This window comes from Electrona antarctica (assembly GCF_951216825.1).
Source record: "Electrona antarctica genome assembly, chromosome: 14".
Classification (NCBI taxonomy): domain Eukaryota; kingdom Metazoa; phylum Chordata; class Actinopteri; order Myctophiformes; family Myctophidae; genus Electrona; species Electrona antarctica.
The window spans coordinates 14,584,231-14,589,815 of NC_136795.1; the positions used below are offsets into that span (position 1 = coordinate 14,584,231).

General features: G+C 40.2%; 1 long non-coding RNA gene across 1 annotated transcript; it reads right to left on the bottom strand.

The window, feature by feature from the left end:
• Positions 1–353: 353 nt before the first annotated feature.
• Positions 354–5,261, bottom strand: LOC306937650. Its single transcript, XR_013791628.1, has 4 exons — positions 5,129–5,261; positions 4,857–4,965; positions 1,505–1,891; positions 354–1,251 (listed from the first exon to the last, which is right to left on the bottom strand). It is a non-coding gene; the product is annotated as an uncharacterized lncRNA (long non-coding RNA).
• Between the last annotated feature and the right edge of the window lie 324 nt (positions 5,262–5,585).

Below are 5,585 nucleotides of genomic sequence, written 5' to 3' on the forward strand. Positions count from 1 at the left end.
TTTGGGGCCGAAAAAATAATTAGAAAGAAGAAAAAAACTTTTTTTGTTGTTTTTCTTCTTTGTAATTATTTGTTTGGTCCAAAATATTGTTTGTGTTGTCATGAGTTGCCACGACTCGAGTTGGCTTTGTCCGTGGCGTAACCGTCTTTAAATAAATACTTTCTGAAATGTCTATGGGAAAAATGCATTGGGATTCATTTCCTGGTCCATGGTAGGGGGAGGGACTGCGACGCTCTATAGAGAGAGGAAACAGTCTTCTCTCTTCTTAGTTCATTTACTTCAAGAGCTAGAATAAGGAAGAGAGAATAGAGGAAAAGAACACGACACACAACAGGTCAATAAGAAGGCTAAGGCACATACTAATATGATTGTATTAAAAAAGTCCAATATACATAATGTGCATGATTTAAATATACAATCGCTAGATGGCACTATGGAAGGCAGAAATAGTGCAGGTGGGAAAACATATCCAGCATATAAAAATAGCAGCAGGCATACATAATCACAGTTTCATGGTTAAAGTAAGTGGTATTCATATCCCATATTTATTTAAGTGATTATATTGGGATGGTACAGCTGCAAGTTCATGAACATGTTGAAACCTCAGCAAGTCTGTCAGACTCAACTGTTTAGACGTTGACAACAGTGAGCGAGGTCTGCGTACATATACCTACAGTATTCCAGTGCATTTGGTACAGTTGGCACAGTGCATGTTTGAAATCAAACCTCTTGATGGCAGTATTGTACAGCAAAGCTCATAAAAACCTCACGTTGCAGTAGGTGTGGCTGAAGTAAGTTCCACTCCACATGAGCAGATCATCATCATATCATTGTCTTCAGTTTCATGTTTTGACTTTTGTCTTCCGGTGCTGTGTAATTTTTAAGTGATGGATTTAACCACAACGAGTCCCACCATGATAGGGATCCACAGCCGTTTGACCGCCAATGTCGGTGATGACGATCCGGGTTCATGGGCCAATGTTTGGGACACTTGAATAATTTCAGTGGCAAGATAAGTCCTTGTGCTAGGTATCCACAGTGAGCAATTGACAGGCTGTGTTTGGTGGATTTGCAGTGTACTTTTGATGGTAAACAGTCTGTTGTGGTCTGCCTCTGGGACTGTGGTGGTGGCATTGTGTGTCAGGTTGGCAGTGCCCTGGAACCAGTGGACTGTACCTAGGGGGTAAATACCGTAGAAGCCACACTCAAGCTGAGACTTGCTCTTGCTGTGGTGGGAATCTCTGAAACATCCTGTAAGAATCAGGGAGTGGTTTAGAAAGAGAAATAATAAAATGTTACTGCAATTTTGGTATTGCACTTGTACATGTATTAATCTGACAGGCAGCAGCCAGTAATGATTCTTATCTTGTTTTAGTAAAAAATAAACTTGTTTGTTGGGCTACACAAATTAATCAAAACAATAGAGTTTAATCTAACTCCACCGGAAGGTTTTCAATACAATAGAAGATATTTTCTCCTGTTTTGAACAAGTGAGTAATCTCACCTTGCAGTGCTATGTTGGTTTTGTTGCTTTGTACTCCATGCCTGGAGTACATTTTGCAGGTGTATTGTCCTTGACTGTCCGGCATCATGTTCAGGAGAGTCATGGTCAGGCTGTGGCTGTGTCCAGTTTTAGATCCTGTGCTTTCACATGTGACATTAGTGTCTTGATAAAGTAGTGTGCCATTTTTAAATGGAAATGTACACAACGTTGTCTTGCCCTTCACCCAGGACATTTCTTTGATGCCGAGTTCACTGTCTGAGCTGGCATCACACGTCAGAGTTAGAGGTTTACCACACTGAGCCAGTACCTCAGGACTGGTGTGAAGCCGCACCTGTCTTGTGCCAGCAGCACGGCCACGGATCAGTGTACCATTGTGAGGACTGGTGCCTGGTGAGAGACAGAGAGAGAAACCTCGATAAAGTAAATACAAATTGCTTCTTACAAATACAATTGTTTCTTTACTTTGATAGACGATGGGAGCATCATTGGCCAATCCTCTCTGTTTTCATGATACATCTTTCCTCGCTGGTAACACTTTGTACGTACAGCTTTTGACCCCACACGTCCCAATATTTGCCATTGACAATGAAAACAGAAATTAGGTCAAATGTCTGCCAAATATGATGTAAACTTGAGGCAACAGGCATTCTGATTGGCCAGTATGACTTCACACAGGTGTGACTTTTCTTCTCTAGACATGTAGCCTGCCACGGTTTACTAAAACGCCACAGCACCCCAGCTCCCTGCACTGGTGTCATAGCAATTACTCAGATTTTGTTTTGTTTTTAAGTTGCTTGATTCAGTATTTAGATATTTTCATCAGACAAAGCCCCCTGGTGACTGATATTGTATAGAATTTGGGTGGCATGTTTTTTCAACTACCCTTTTCATTTATTTTATAAATAAAAATCGCACCCGTGTGAAGTGAGGGGCGCTCTTATCATCGTACATCAGCGGTTACAAACTGGTGCGTGCACCCCCTGTGGTCTGCGAGCGCCTTCTAGGGGGTGCATGACATGAAAAGGCTAATGGTGGTGTTATTTTAAAGATATGAACATATATGCCAAAATGCAGAATATATGGACATATATGTCATATATGTGGATATGATATAATAGATCATATCCACATATATGACAGATATAAGAGTCGTATAGCATATGTTCACATATATGGATATATATATGCAGGTTGCTAATTTCGAATAATATGTCACTCAAAATTGTCCATTCATTGTCAATGGCATTTAATGTTTGTGTTAGGACGTTTGTGTTTACACACACACTAAAAGCTGGACATAGGAGCCCCTCAAAAATCACACCCGTGTGAAGTGAGGGGCGCTCTTATCCTCATACGTCATCATACATTGTCTCATTCTGGCCAATCACAATTTGCAGGACAAAGGTAGGACAATATCGATCAGAAGAACCAGGGACGCGTGTTTTCAATGAGTCTAACATGGTTCAAATGGAGCTTGAAGTTTCAATGGGTTTATATAGGAGGGGGCATATTAAATTAATATTTGATCAAATTAATATAAAAACATATCGAACCACTGAACCAGGCAATATCAAAACTGTCTGGGGTGCACACAAAAGCCAGAGTAGATGTTTAAATGACCCCAGAAGTGTTTTAAAGGGGAATACCCCTTTAACCTCACAAAACACTATGCCTAACCCTAACCTCACACATTACTACGACTGAGACGTCAGACTAATGGGCCCCTAGTACGGTGCTGGGTGCCTGCAGTACTGTAGGGGCCCCTACAGTACTGTAGGGGCCCCTACAGTATACTGCAGGCACCCAGCACCTTCCCTGCACCTAGCTGGCCTCATGTGGCCTTCCATCCAAGGGAACCATCTAAACAAATTAGCCTAATACATATTTAAGGAGTCAGTTAAAAACAATCTGTATTAAAGGTTAGTAAATAACATATTTGTTAATAGTTTTTAGACCTTATTGGGACTTGATTTTAAAGCAGTCTATAGAAATGATCTGGTACTGCCTGCAGTACTAATGGTGTCAGTTAGAATGCATGGAGGGTAGTTGGCAGCAGAGATGGTTTTCTTGTACTGAAAGTTGTTAATAAACTATTAACAAATACTAAACGTAAGTCATTAGTAAGTACTGTAGTACGAATAGTCGTTTGTGAATAATCTATTAACTATTTATACAGAATAGTTATTGACTAAAATTTCTTCCTTTCTTCTCTTACAGAGGACAAGACAACATGAGCGTTCTTGCTTACTGTAAATCGCTCTGGATTAAGAGCGTCTGCTAAATTAAAATAGCAGACCTACAAGCTCATAGCGCGCCACCGAGTGGCGCGCTATGAGCTTGTAGGTCTGCTATTTTAAGTTGTAGTTTTTTTTGTAGTTTTTGTAGTTTCCTCTCACCCACGCGGCACTGCACATGAATCATGATGATGATGATGATAAACTTTATTTCAGACACAATGGGTCCATAATACAAAACAAAGAAACAAGACAGACAATAAAAAACACAGAGATATCCTATGTGTAACAGACTATTTTCACGCCATACGGCCCAGATCAATTAAAACATATAAACATTGCTTCCAGTGTTTCCAGAAGCAAGAGGAAAACCTTGTATCACTCTGTGTGATCCCTGTTGTTAAGGCCATAATTAATACATTATTTGACTCCTTCAGTCTACACATGAATCTAAATATAAAATTCCTCAGTACAGCATGAAAGGTTACATTACTAGTCACAAAAATGTCCCTTGCACTGGTCCATCTTGGGAGTTTCAGGATTTTTTAAAGGCATCATTATATGCCACCTGAAGTTTTTTAAATTTTTGCACTGCTATAACGGCACCACAAGTGAGCTGTATATAGTGGAGTCCAGTAGGTGCAGTAGCATCAAAACTCACAAAAAGGGGCTCAGCTAGCTTTGTGCCCCCCCTTGTTGGACTGTCTAACAGACCCCCCCCCCCCCCCCCCCCCCCTTCTCCACCTGACGGACTATAGTGGACACATAGGTTGCATACAGTCAGTGTATAAGATTACTAGTACTTATATATAGAACTATTTTTAATAAAGTGTCTTTTTAGTAACCGTGTATGTGTTAAACATTGCACAAAATAAGTTTCCAAAAAGAAAAATACAGTTCTTTAAAGTTGTGAAGTGAATGGTGACCATCTGCATGGATCATATGATTAATAAGGTAATACCCCACCATGCAACCAGTTTTACACTCCTTTAACCGTTTAGATAAATGGTTGAGCACACTTTATTTTTGTGAAGTCGCCACAAAAATAATACAAAAATTCACATTTTGTCTTTTCTGACCATACATTCCTCCTCGTCTGATCGTAATGTGACACTCACCATCAATGTCGGCGCTGTTAACTAGTGAAGCCAGCCAGATGACAGACACACAGCCATGGATAAGCTCTGTTCCTACCCCCCAGGACAAACTTGGTCGTCTGGTCTGTATCTAAATGAATATTCGATAAGATAAGATGTTTATTGTCACTGTATTTGGACGACATTTCATCACACTTTGTCTATCACTTTAAACATAGAAGTAACAATAATCAAAGGCAAAACATTAAGATTTAGACACAACATGATGTAATCCAATTTTGTTTGTACTGTACCATGATGTCCTCTTAATGCAATGCTGATCGATTTGTCCTTTTTTTAGTCCAGTCAGAGCCCTATCTCAGTAGAGTGAACACATGTAAACTTAAAGTATACAAGTAGGAAGATGATCGTGCATGCAAGAGAACCTGACTCTAATGAAGGGTTACATGGGCTTCTTCAGGTAGGCGTTCAGTGTTTGCCTCTAACATGCATGGACATGTCATGTGAGAGACTCCGGAATGAGTATTGAACAATGAACAGTGCCGAGGGAATGCAGTTTACCGTAAGTCTTGAGAAATCTGGGAAAGTTAAGGCAAGGAAAGTTTATTTGTGTAGCACATCTACATTTTTGTTGACATTTTTACAGAGCCCCGAGGGTACATGGGGAAGAAAAAGATTGTTCAGGTGCACTAGGTGTCAAAATGGCCAGAGTTTCAGGTGGTCTACCAATTCTATTCTGTTCTTTCGTCA